The 14,879-nt window shown below is 36.1% G+C and overlaps 2 protein-coding genes across 4 annotated transcripts in view; both read left to right on the top strand.

The window, feature by feature from the left end:
- LOC134747271 (torso-like protein) overlaps nucleotides 1-14,879 on the top strand; it is a 66,829-nt gene that overhangs the window by 29,525 nt on the left and 22,425 nt on the right. The gene's annotated exons all lie outside the window — the stretch shown is intronic.
- LOC134747167 (uncharacterized) overlaps nucleotides 1-14,879 on the top strand; it is a 51,885-nt gene that overhangs the window by 36,828 nt on the left and 178 nt on the right. The window lies entirely within an intron of this gene.

The raw sequence follows: 14,879 nt of genomic DNA, 5'->3' as shown, positions 1-14,879 counted from the left end.
AGGGATCAGTGCCACTTTTTTTTTCTTTCAGGAGGGATCAACACTTTTCTGTTCTAGGACACAATTTTTAAATTTTTTAAAGAGTAAGAGTAGTTTAGGGAGTAGGTAACACTTTTCTGTTCTAGGACACAATTTTTAATTTTTTTTGCACATTATTTTTTTACTTAAATGATATTTTTAAACATCATAATTATGTCATAGGTGATGTGAAAAGCAGTATGTGTCACGTCACGTGGTAGCAAAATTATTTCCATCTTGGGCGTAACACACTTGAATCCCTCACTACGCTCAGGATTCTACTTTAGAATCCTTCGCTTCGTTTAGGACTCGATGTACGCCCTCGCCGTAAATATGTCATTTCGCTCCCTTGTGTCACAATCTAATTCTAAACGTCTAGTGACCGGCCGTTCCGCGGCTCCGCGGCGGGTCCCTGACACAGCGGGGTTGCGAAATGCATCGAAGCCATAGTGTACGTTTTAGTTTTTAAGATATACATACATATAATCACGCCTACTTCCCGGAGGGGTAGGCAGATATCACGGATTTCCACTTGCTACAATCTTGGCATACCTCTTTCGCTTCCTTCACTTTCATAACATTCCTCATACACGCTCGCCGGTTTAGGGTGCTCTTGACCTGACCTTTCTTCAGGATTTCCCCGATCTGATCAGAGAAAGTCCGCCGAGGTCTGCCCCTTCCAACTCCCGTTTCTACCTCTCCTTTATACACTCTCTTTGTTAGCTTTCTTTCTTTTTTAAGATATATTTGTATAATATGTATGCTAGTTTTAAGGTATTTATCTATGGGCCAATAGTTGCATAAAAATAAAGATTTTCATTCATTTTCTGCGGCATGACACACAACACTCACAACATACGTGCGCTAGTCCGAAGATAGAGCCCCTGGTTTTAACATGTGAATCACTGGTCCCCAAGTTAACAATAATTTGTACCCGTCCTCTCTAATGAATTAAGCTAATAATAATCTAATTTAATGCCAATACAGCCAAGCCAATTACTGGATTCCTTCTAAAATGAGGGGGAAAAGACAGCTTTGGTAATTTAGTTTCAACTACTATACTCCATATGTTTCCATTACAAAACCTACTCTCTTCCTTATAAACAACTTACGCCCGCTCCTAAACTAAACTTAAACCACACCAGATATAGATTACAGCGTGTCCTTTCACTATCACGTTGCAAAATGTTTCATTGGGGCTATAACATTAGCCATTTTATTTGTATTATACACATACCTTACCGTACTCGTTCTACACTTGCTCCGCTGCTTTTGGCAAAGTTGTGTCATACAATGTGACTGCTTACTTACTTACTCCGTTGGCTCAGCAACCTGAAATTAGAGACTTGGCCTCTTACACAAGACAGCGCCACTTTTCTCTCGCCAATTGGTGACTCGAAGCTCGCGCAGATCCGCCTCCATCATATCGCACCAGCGATACCTGGGGCGTCCGATAGGACGTCTTCCTGCTGGGCGGCCCAGGTATGCTTTTTTCACGTTCCGAACCATTCTTTTAAGACAGCCCACCCAACGGAGTCTGTGAGCTTTTGTTTCCCCCCTGATGTTAGGTTCAGCCACTAGGTCAATGTGACTGCTATAATTTCAAAATCTAAGGTATTATTCCACGTTCAATCGAGCAAACCATGACTCAATGGTAGTTGAACAACAAGTTAAAATTTAAAATTAGTTTGCATAGTGCTGTCTCACTCACATCACTCAGATAGTCTGGTCTGGACAAGCTCATGATCACTGGCCAGTGGCAATGGCAAGGAAGCGTAGGGATGGACGTATGGCCATGCGTCGGGCGGACAGAATAACGTCAGAGACAAAAGCCACCAGGCTAGCATATAACGGGCCCGAGCAGTGGCGTAGCTAGGCGGGGGTGAAGTTGACCCTCGCCCATGGCCTCGCAGATGCGTCATCGCCCAAGGTTAGTAGTTCACGCTACGCGACTGGGCCCGAGATATTAGAGCGGCTTGGAGAGCACCAGTGAAGAGAGTCCACAGTCTTCACGTCCCTCTGCCATGAGGATACGACAAAGAAGAAGTCACACTCACACACCTTAGCTCTGTCCGTAACTGTACGGCCTACCACTGTTAAACTTCGGCGGTGGAACTATCGCCCAAACAATTCGAGCACGTAGTGAGAGTATTGTTTATTGAGTATTGTAGTTGATTGTGTCTGCGCGGACGCGGCCGAAATATGCAAACGCGGCGCAAGGTCGCGGGATTTCCTGCGGCGATTCAAGGCATTGCGTGTAGGTCGCGAAATAAATGTAGGTCATAAACAATATTTTTTGAGGTGGAAGATCGGACTTGCTTGGGAAAAACCGTAATAAAAACGGTCTCTTAGGGCTTTATGAACATACCTAAAAGAAAATCGGACTTACATTCCGAAAGGCGAGACCTTTAAAATAAAATAAATAAGTTACATTACTAAAATGGTAACTTGATTTTAAGTTCGATCTATAAAAATCGACTCAAATATTTATAGCAACAAATCAGCTTAAACCCATTTCGCCTTAGAGCCAAATACTTTATATTATGAAATAATAACTTGGACAAAAGGGTCCCCGGGCAAGCTCGGTTCTACATACAAACGTAGTTACGCTCTCATTTTAAAACGAGTAGCTAGTTTGCTCTGCTTCCATACAAAACTTGTTTTTGCTCTATTTCGTTTGTTTTATAAACTGGAGCTATATAGATTAATTACACACCTAGATATACATCATGTCATTGTATGTGCAAAGTTTCATTACAATCCAACACGTAGTTTTGAAATAAGAACGAAACTCCGTTTGTATGGGAAGGTGATATTCGGCCGAGCTTGCCGGGGACTTGAGAATGGTCAAAAATTCTTATGCGAAATGAAATTATTTAAACCCAACATATATGACACAACTTAGTTTTACTAATCTTGTCCAAAGCAATGTTTTTTTTTCCTTTACTTAATGTTTAAAATTAAAGGGGAAAACGAAAAATTCACACCTCCGGCAGGACTCGAACCTGCGACCATTGGAACACCGGTCCAATCGCTTCTGTCAGCTGAGCCACGGAGGCCTACCAGATGTGCACGTTTTTCTATCCCTTCCCTCGACGCCTTAAGGATTTTCCTTTAATTTAATTTTTTTTTGTAACATCGTTCGAAAACGTTTCGTTCATTCATTCAAGCTTACAGCCTGGACAGTCAAATAATTTATTTTTCATTTCTCATGCTCTGAAAGAGAGTCATTGTTGTTCTAAAAGGTGCGCAGAAAATGATACGTGTCTGCACTAGAGCATTTCACGTTCGAAGTACGATTTTTTTAATTTTGTTACGATACGCAATTGAAATTTGAGTTTAAATGGATTTGTTATAAAATTTCCATTTTGATGTTTGACTCTCCATTCCATAAATAACGATACTTTTGCCTGAATTGTTAATTGAAAGTACCCTCAAGAAATACTATAAAAATGTATACTTAGCCATGTTTTTAACAAAATACATGCATTTTACTTTTCTCATATTCGAAATGAAAAGTAGAGTGTTTAACTCGGGTGAAAGGCATCATTTCTGCCTCGGACTATTGGCGCTCTCACTGCGTTCGAGCGCCAAAACACCTCAGCAGAAATGAGTGCTTTTCATCCCTTGGTTAACAATCTACTATTCCTACCCATTTTGTACTTTGTCACAGTGACAATAGTATGAGGTCTCTAGCGACTTTTATATTGTTTTTCACTGTGATAAGGTACGAAATGGGTCGGAAATTAAATTATGTGACTCTATGGAATAAGAACTCTAAACTTACCTACTAATTTATCTATGGCCGGACTTAGAAATGGTCTTGGTGGGTGGTTGCCCTCATTCCAAACAAACAAATAACCCATTTACTCAGATAAGCGTAATGAATGCAAATATCAACATTATCAACCTAAGACCTTTTGTTTCGCATAAACCATCTATTATGTGCAGGAATTCGAACCACCAACACGAATAAACGTGACTTCTTAAAGTTTATGACAAGGTCTCTTCAGTCATTCCTGTGTTTAAAAATACCTATACATTCATTATGTATTCGTAAAGAGCTATTTGTTTTTTATATAGATCAATAAATCTCCTGGTATTTCAACAGTAAAGATATACATATAATCGAATCTAAATGTGATGTAAATTGGATTTGTTATTGGTTAATAATTACACAGAATTATGCAAAACTAAGACAGCAAATTACGTTAAATTATATTGTAAGTAATTCAGGATTAAATAAGCTTTCAATCCATATACAGGGTGGCTAAAAAATAAATGCATTCCCGTTGGCACCGAGGTTTTGGGATTATACTGAGCAACTTTTACTATGGAACCAACCACGAAATCGCGAAAAAAAATTTACCCTCTCATAAAAAATGGACCAGCCAAAATGTATGAAACAGCCAAATTTTTTTTTGCAACCTTTTTTATCAGTAAAAATCCTTGTTACACAACTTATGTTTTACCCGACTAAGTATAATATATTCAAATAAATTTTTAGTAGCGTTCATGTCAATGACTACTTTCAGAACATTGAATGCTACCCAATCCTTCGTTCTTTTATTCATGTAAATGTTTTATTGTAATCAAAATATTTTTGCACCTATTTGACAATATTTTTTTGGCTTTTTTGTGGTAAAATCGTTTATAATTGCGAAATCTTTTTTGTTTGCATCGGTGACATTCGATGATTTTCAAGTCTGTTGCTCTGTTGTCATTGTCAAATCCGCAACATGGTGTAGGCCAAATAAAATTTTGTTAGTACATATATCTATTTCAGATAAACACAGTCAAGCGCTAAACCTACAAAAGAAGTATTTCCCGAACCAATAATGTGCACCAATAGTCGGTAATTACGGGATTTACGGGCCATGAAGTGGTAAAGCCAAGCTCACACAACCAAACAAAACGACTATTATCCTCGCTTACGAAACCGCGTTAATGTTAACATTAATAACATAATAACATATGGGGCAATGATAGTGATGGACGGACATCATTTACTACGGGTTTTAATTTACGACCTTCGAGATGCACTCTGATTCATTCCAAACGCTCAAACCTGACCAGTGGACAACCTCTGCCGCAAACAAACGTAGTCACCATTTTCCTTTCTGGATATTAACACTGCGGAAAATATTTTAACACAATTTAATATATATTAACCATAGCTAGGGGGTAAAGGGGTTCGTTTGAGTTTTTTAGATTTTTTGATTATTATAAGAGTTAGAAGCGAAAAACAAATTCGATATAAATTTATTCCAAAAAATTAAACGAAGGGGCATAGCTTTGGTTCATATACATCAAATCGTGTAAACATACGTATTTTCAATAATATTGATCCAAATAAAATGAGCACTACGTTTGTATGAAAAAGCGGACCTCTTGTAGACGAAAAAATACTTGCCTTTTTTATATGTTAGTATGTATTCCGATTTGCTGTTGTCATATTTAAATTATATAACTATTCAAATATATTATTCTATCCATGATTTTAATTGTACATCTTATTAGTTACATGTAGCATGTAAGGTATATGTGATAAATTTTCGCTATATTCAATTTGTATGGAATTAATAAAGCTTTATTCATTCATTTATGTATTCCGATTAGCACATTTTTTTTAAATAGGCCACAAGGGCATGTTTACACGTCAACATGGAATTTACATACAAGCAAAAAAAAACAAATCAAAAATTATTAAATACAACTAAATGCAAATATCGATTCAAACTAAAGTATTACAATTACTTAGATATGTATAAAGTCTCTTGATGTCGAATAAAAAAACTGTAATTATTTAGAGGTGTAAATGTCTGTGTCAGAACTAATTAGTAGTTACTTCCACAGCCAAGTTCTGCGAAATGATTTGTTTTGATCAAAAATGTGAAGTTTAACACGAATACGATCGCAGCTCCATATGTGTCACGTATGAAAATGTCTAAATCGTTACTAAAGATAAAATTCCAAGATAAATCCGTGCTTCGCATTTGATAGGTAATGAAGATGGCGCTGCTGGACGGCTCCGTATATTATGCTGGACTGGTTAACAAAGCTGACAAATTGTAAGGCGTTTCTTCAGCTGTCCAACTCGGGGGACGCCATTTTTTTATAGCTTTTATTTAACTTGACAAGTTCGCATGTAACTTTTTTTTTTCAAATCTTGCAAACCATTTTTCAACCACTTCCAGATATCCGATTAAGCTGAAATCTTGCATACATATGTAAATCGGATGACAATTCAATATTATGATGACATGGAGCTGATCTGATGATGGAGACAGGAGGTGGCAAATAGGAACTCTGTGATAAAACAACGCAGCCTAATTGTGTTTGGGTTTTTTAGAATTGTCTCGATGAGTATTAGTTGCATGTTGAAAGAAAAGTACAGTCATCGACAGCTTGTACCAGCAATGAAATTTTTGCAAAAACTGATTTACTTCGTAGACTTTAAACTTTAATCAACAATCTATTCTTTGAACGGAACTCGCGAAACTTAAGGCCAAGGCCAAGACACACTGGTCGACCCGAGCAATAGAGTCGGCTCCAATAAACAATAGTTAGGATACACGGTCTGACTCGATTGTTATGCAACATTGTGCTTACGACATGAGATGAGCTACTGCATGTCGGGACGCGGGAGATAAGTGCATTGTGGATCATGAGGCGTGTAAAGATTTTGTGAAATATTTAAACTTTGATTTTGTATTCTTGAATTGCGAGCCGAACCGTGAACCATAGGGTAGAAAACTCCGAGTAAGGAGGATCGACGATCTAGTAAATATCGCAGGGAATATCCTCGGAGGAGGCCTGTGCCTATTGCTGCTGATATGATGAACCTCTCATGTATTTTAAATGAGGATTTAAACTAGGCTTCAAATTAGTTAACTGTTTTGGATGAATATTCATCCCAAAATCGAAAAAAATTGAACTGACAAAAGTGAAAAATACAATATTATGAAACACTGATGAACTTTAAAGTAGCCACAAAATATTCAATGAAATCAAAAAAATAAGGCCGCCGTGCGTTTTGTTTCACGTAATATTTAATAAAGTAAAAACCTTATTTGCAGCGGCTAAAATTGCTTTAAATCATTTAAAAACAACCCAAAAAAGCCCCCCACAGCGTCAGTTATCCTCAAACAAGGCGACTTATTTTAAGTTCCAACCCTTATGGTTAATAGTTTAGGTAACATTCAATAAAATTAAAATACGACACAAAAAAATATAAGGCTAAGCCATTTGGGCTGCAAAATGCGGCAAAAGATAAACATAAATAAATACACTAAAACATTATACATATAAGTACTCTGATTTGTAATTAGATTCCAAAAAACTAACCTCACTTTTTCTCTTTTCCGCATGTTTTAAGAAACTAAACAAAGCTAAAAGAATACATCTATATTTATTTTAAATGCTAGAGTATGCAAAAGGGAAATTTGAGTTTACTTCTTTACATATTTTCCATTATTATGAAAGAAAAAGGATCTGAGTGAGGTTAGTTTTTTGGAATCTAATTACAAATCAGAGTATAGTCACAAGCACGTGTATTATGTTTATGAGTAATGCACTGGCGTCTCAGATAGCCAAAGATAGTACTCACGCACTGCCTCGCTAGTAAACAGCCTGACATTAGACTCTTAGATAACTCCTGTCACTAATTAGGTCATTTAAATGTGGAATGTCAGTGCTTTACACGTATTCTAACTACATACATGCGCAAGCGCAAGCGAGCCTGCTCAATGACCTTGACTTTTGTAAAAAGCTTACGTAATCTCAAGAGCGTAGTATAGTGGTTTTAACTAAGCCTTCTCGTTCTAGCTTGGTGAGGGATTGGAATGACAATAATGAGCACTCAGCTTTGTAATGTAATCCTTACCAATGGTAAAAACAATTAGAAAAGACAAAAGTTCTGTTTTGTGAGTATTTTGGAGGTTTATGGGCTCGGTAGAGTAACGAGCCAAAATTGCATTTTTTGTATTAAGTGTTGAATATGTTCGATATTTTGTATAAAGCATTGCATTGCATGCAAAATAATAAGCAGTTTAGCGCATTTCATTGATCTGAGCAATCATTTTCTAGGAATCGTTTACAAGATTTACTTTCATGAAATATATTTATTTACGTCATAGCTACTTGACCGTAAAACAGACGAGTATCTAAAGGTAAATAAATAAATAAATATAAATATTAGAGGACGTCTTACACAGATCAACCTAGCCCCAAACTAAGCATCAAAGCTTGTACTATGGCTGCTAGGCGACGATCATACGACATACTTATTTAGATAAATACAAACTTATATATATATATAGGTAGAGCACCCATGACTCAGGAACTAATATTTGTGTTCATCAACAAATGCCCTTACCGGGATTCGAACCCAGGACCATCGGCTTCACAGGCAGAGTCACAACCCACTAGACCAGACCGGACGTAATCAATCAATCAATCTTTAATGTCAAAAACACATGTCAAACATACAACACATAATATGTATACATTTATGTGTTAATTTGTGGCATCAAATACAATACGAAAACTGGTCACACCCTGCGAAAACTTTACATTGTAGCGGAGCGGAACAGAAGTTCATAAATCGCAGGATATCGACGATCAAGCTATACAGGGCATTGAACCAAGTGACGCCATTTTGTGGAAATTGTGATGCACTTCATACATTTAACGTACATATTGATAGCTATATGTATGACTTGGAACTGCTATAGGAAGTATGTTTGAAACGTTTCCTAAACCCTAAAATTTTATGATTTTATAATAAAATTTTGTAATGAGGAATTAATCTCTGTGCTTTTATGATATCTCGTTTTTGTTTAAACCCTCCTTTCTCTATAGTTACCAAAAAGTTGGACATTTAGGAATAGGTTTATGTGGCAAAGTTTTTCTTGCGTTTATCATCAGTAACTGTAACGAAAAATTCAAAAAATTTACAATTATATTCGATGTCTTATTTGTCAAAGTACTTAATATTTATCGTATTGTTTGATTGACAATGTGAATTGTTAATAAATCAAGGAAATCTATGTGTTGTCTTAGAATTTGCGATGAATTGAAGCTATTAAATTCATCGCAAATTCTAAAACAACATACATTTCCTTGATTTATGAACAGTTCACATTGTAAGCGATTCTAGAAATCTTAATTTATTATCTTTCAAATTCGTCTCTAAATCAAGGATTTAACGTTTACATTCGCATAGCAGTTACACCAAGACGTTCCAACTCTTGTTTAGTAAATACAGAACAATTACCAGAATCTCATGTAGCTTTTACCGTGAGAATGAAAAAAGAACAGGTATAAGTCGGTTATGCTTGCTTAAGGCCATTCCATCGGTTTGCCGCTGTCACTGTCTCATTTCGCAAAAAAGAACGGGAAAGATAATGCACGCCAAGTGTCAATTTTGATCGAATTTTGACGATTTTTATTTATTTTAAAAATGTTACCTTACAATATCGAAATTCGAAAGCTATGAAATTACTATTTAAGTTAAGATTGTTTATTCTTCTTTTTTTCTTTATAGTATCACATAATAAATGACCGAGTAAAGTTGGATTAAAAGTCCGAGTTAGAGGTTACTTTGGGAATTAATTGTATCGAGCGAAGTGTCATAATTCGTGTATCGGAAGCTATGTTATTAAAGATAAAATAGTCAAGAACTACATATATTTTTTTCACGTCTACGAAAATCAACGCCTCTTAGAAAAACTTGATCATGTAAGGAGATTTTTCGCCTTCTGGCTCAGGGAACCGCCTTAACATTAACACATTGTTTTTGTTCTAGCACTTTGACCTGGCCCAAGGTTTGTCTAGAGTTTTTTTTACAGTTGGTGTTTTACATATTAAATGTTTCGTTACTACGATTCATTCAACAAGAGCCACATTCTGAAATGGGCAAAAACAAATTATCACTAGACTTATTATATCTAGCGGGATATGAACCGTGATTAGTTGATTACCTTTTGTATTGTTTTCGAGCCCCCGATATTTTGACGCAGTTACATGCATCTTGTTCATCCCATGGACTTCATGGATGAATTGAGTAGATGATTCAAGAATGGTATCGGTATCTTTTTTAACAACCTATGTCATCGAGAAGGAAGTTGCTAGTTTACCTTATGCAAAGAGTATCAACTGTTTGGAATCTTAATCGCTTATAAAGTATACACCACATTAATTATCATATAGGCAATGGGACATTTTCGTTATCAGTCAATATGCAAAACATATCCTACTAGGCACGTGCTGTGAATACATAACATACTTTAAAAGGCTTATATCGTCGCTATTATACTTACTCAACCTCATATCTGCAACAATCATTTGATGGAAATGTCGCTTTTCTTTCATTCGGAATACGGGTGATTTTGTCATCAAATGAGTGTTGCAGATACGAGGTTGAGCAAGTAGAGCGGCGATATGCCATTTACGCTTAGGTTTATACTCTGCTTTAATAGTTATAAAAGTATACAATGGCCTGAAACCAATAGTCAATGTAACTCATATCTTGCTGTGATAAAATGTACCTTAGTGCTCTCTTGCAGTTAGCATAAAAATGAAACCAAAAGCAGCTAGCGATAAAGTTCATTTCTCAACACACCGCAACAAGCACTTAAATCCCTTACCCCGGAGTATGATTCCATATTGTTTTTTTGCAGGGTAGTATAGGTAGCATGCCAGAGCCATTAGTCCACCCACGTGAGAATTTACCTATGCCTTTACATATCCGCTTGTCGCTTAATAGCAATGATTTATAGATCAAGTGATATTCATATGGTTCACACGTAACGTATAACGTTCTTAATTGTTCAGTTGTATTGGGAATTTCGGTTCAATAATGTTTATGTCACCCACTGCAGCAGGCCACTTAGCCAGATTAGAAGACCAGAGATGGACCAAAGTGGTGACAGAATGGCAGGGACCTCATGGAAAAAGACACAGAGGGAGACCAAATACCAGGTGGATAGATGATATTGTCCCAATAGTTGGCCAAAGTTGGATGAAGAAAGCACAAAACAGAACACATTGGAAAAAGTTGGAGGAGGCCTATACCCAGAAGGGGTCCTTAAATTAAAAAATAAATATAAGTAAAATGAATTGTATACTTAAGGAATAAAAGGCTCTATTATTATTATAATGTTTATGTCACTAATAAGATAAGCCAAAGAGGAATATCTACTTTTATTTGGAAACTGTCCCTTGTATACAGCTGATATGTGACTTCAACGTTGGATCTCTAATGTGCAGGAACCAGGCTGTAAAAACAGCTGCGTATATAAGGCTCCACCCCCAGTCGTTGTAGATTTTCTTGACGGAGTTTTTGAGCATATCCTACTATCCAATATACCCAGAGGCCACTTCAAACTTACATATTGATGTCAAAATTATATCTAAACGATGTCTCACTTCGTCATCATCATTATCATATCAACCTTTTATAGCCCACTACTGAGTATAGGCCTCTCTTCGAGTACGCCACTTATCCCGGTCCTGAGCCAATCTCATCCAGAAGTGACCCGCAATCTTCCGAATGTCTTCCAGCCAACGAGCCAACGGACGTCAGGCACTTCTTTCGTCTGAAAGCAGCCACCATTCCGTTAACATTTTGGCCAACCTGCCTGGCAGGCCGCCCAGCTCGATTAAGTTTAGTAATGACGTATCCGACGTCTTGCACCTTGGTGCGGCGTCGGATCTCGACATTCCTCACTCGGTCTTGAAGTCTCACTTACTCCAATACATGTAGGAACAATTAAGTACGAGCAAAATGCACGCGCAAATGATAACAAAATTCCATCATTTAGATAACATTTTGACATTTAAATGAATTGGGCTCCCAGTACTTAGTATTCGTCTTTCCGTCGACGAGAGTATTTACGATAAATACCTGCTATACACGTACATATTAGTTTTCGATATCCGTTTCATAGTTTTTTTACACGTCTGTGCAATGCTTGGTCCTTTGTTCTTGCTCTTTAAAAAACAATAATTTACATAATAGCGTCACAGCTCTTTGTACAGCGCAGACAGAAAAAACAAAAGTAAAACGATGTCATTATCTTTTCGTCTCGACCTTACACATGCATTTGAATGTCAATCTTAGTCTTTGAGTAAGATAAAATAGTTTTTAAAGTTCCTGTTATTCCCTTATTTTAAGTACTTTGTCACACTTTAGTTATTTTACAGGATAGGTTGGCCCAAACTACGTTGCCAATTCTTTTATTGCAGCATATTGTTGATAAGTCTGACATACGTTTGTGTTTGTGTACCAAAGCTAAAGGAGAATATTTTGAAAGTAATAAAATTAATGTAATCGAATTTAAACTGTTGTGAGACATACTAACATTAAAATTAATTGATGATTGATTTAAAATTAATGTAGTTTGAATTTTTAGTGACGTAAAGTCCGTAAACAATTGAACGAGTTTTCGAACATCGCTACGGCTGATATGTGTTACCACGGTTGTGTTCGTCGTCTTATTCGTCATGCGAACGAGTTAACCCATGACGAAACTAATTATCGACTCATTAGCAAGGCTACCATTAGCACCGAGTATTCGTCACAGTAATTATTCAGTAATCGGGAGGCGAAACCTATTCAATCAAAACGATGTATAGAAGTTTTAAAAATGATGTGAACTTAGTTAACTTGAAATATATATTTTTTTGTTTTTATCCTTATTACGTAAATAGTACTTATTAGTAAAACATTTTATAATTCCTAAACCTTCCTAGATTATATAGGTAGATAATTATATGCCGAACAATCTAATATTGTGTCTTGCTTGAATATTTCGAAAGAATAAGAGACTTTAAAAAAGAAAAAACTATAAAAAAAACTCGTAATGAAACGGATGCCGCATATCGGTTTACCCGTTTAAGAGCTACGATGCCACAAACATATAGTCCAGTCGTCAAGTGTAAAAATATGGGTGCATATAAATTACTCAAAAAAATGTTATATAGTTCTTAATTCGCAGTTATGGGACATATTTTTGAGTATGATGTGTGCATCCATATTTTTACACTTGACTGACAGTGCATGTACAGTACATGTTTAATTCCATGATCTGATTAATATAAACCACATAATAGAATTAAAGTAACGATTATTCCAAATATTAGTTACGCAATGTTTTATTGAATTGATATTCCATCGTTTCTGAACGGTCCCAAAACGATTAGTGAACTAAATCTTAATTTATTTACTACCCAATTAAAAATGATTTCACAGTGCCCCTATTATGACAAATGAGGTCTTTATGGTATATTTTTATCCCTTTGAAGCGTGTTTACACGGGATCCAATTAGGACTTAAATGCTAACGCGTCAAATCCGGCTCGAGAACATCTTTGTGTACGGATAGCAAAATTATTTTATATTTTAAGCGGAGCACGCATAACGATCGTATTCCACCTATTCAATTTGTTTGTCTAATGTGTATTGCGTCTCACATTTTGCTTAATGAGAAAGTGAGACACAATGACATTGGACAAATACATTGGACAGGTATGGCATATCACCCTTAGCAAAATTATTCATTGCAAATTATATGTACTTATAGTATGCACTTTTCTATTTTTTTACTATTCTATAAGCGTTGCGATAGAACTTTTCCATAGACCAGTTTTTACTACGGACTTCTAAAACGAAGGACTAGGTAGGTATACTATTTTGCCCCATATCTAACGGCAAAAACTCATAGTAATAGCATAACAGGCGTAACAGCTACTAAAAAACCGGTTTGTATCCGGAATTCATCATGCCAGATTTGGCAGAATAATATACCTAATCAATTAAATGAGTCCACACCCCGATACGAATCAGTTACCTATTAATTTTTGGCAATTGCCACCACTATTTCTATTTAAATTATTTATTTAATTAAATTGCAATCACTACAATCGGATTTCGTGTAACCGGAATCATTTTGTTAATTGATTAGTATTAATTATTGACACGGTTTTTCAAATTTTAATTACATAACGAGACTTGACCGTTTATAATTGAAATTGAAATGATACCTAACTAAGATAAAATAAAGCCGGTATTTTGTCAAACAAGATTGTGCAGTTTATTTGCATAATTTATGAATGTCCTTTGACAATTACAATGTATTATTACTTTATGATGAGATTGATTGAGAATAGTAACTGGTTTTGAGTATGCCCAGTCAAGGGGAATACTTCCAAGTAAGATTGGGAAAATACCGAGTAATATTGGGAATATTCCCAGTAGTATTGGAAATTTACTTAAAAAGTAAACCTATGTTGATTTTTTGCACAAAATTTGAATATTTTCGTAAATTACCGATTCTTGGGAATATTACCGGGAATGTTACTGAGAAAATACTCACCTCGGAAATATTCCCGGTAACGGCACATAACTACTTGTAACACTTTTAAATGAAGTTATGATATAGTTTTAATGTGTGTATATCTGTTGGAGCAAAATTACCCAGTGGAGAGCTAATCCTATGTTTCATTTACTATCCTAGAAGCCGTTACATGCTATCGCTACCCCCAGATGCACCGGAGTGGCCGGAGTGGAATTGTTGCCTCTATAAATAGAAGGAACGTAACTTGCGTTGCCATGTAGAGTATTGTAGAGGGCACTGGCTTCCGGGTCATCATCATCAATGCTGATCACAACGATGACCACGACTGGTCCGCCTAAAAGACTTAGAAAATCAGACATATCGGGGTTCGTACAAAATAACCTTGTTCACTTGCATAAAAAATATTATTCTGTGTTATCCGGGCGGGAAATATTGTGCAAAATTTGAAACATTTTGCAAAAGCATTTAAACATTTTGAAAAACCATTCAATGAACGATCAAA

Source organism: Cydia strobilella, chromosome 14 (genome assembly GCF_947568885.1).
Source record: "Cydia strobilella chromosome 14, ilCydStro3.1, whole genome shotgun sequence".
In the NCBI taxonomy this organism is placed as follows: domain Eukaryota; kingdom Metazoa; phylum Arthropoda; class Insecta; order Lepidoptera; family Tortricidae; genus Cydia; species Cydia strobilella.
The sequence above is the reverse complement of the archived record's forward strand: the minus strand, read 5'-3'. Positions and strand labels throughout refer to the sequence as shown.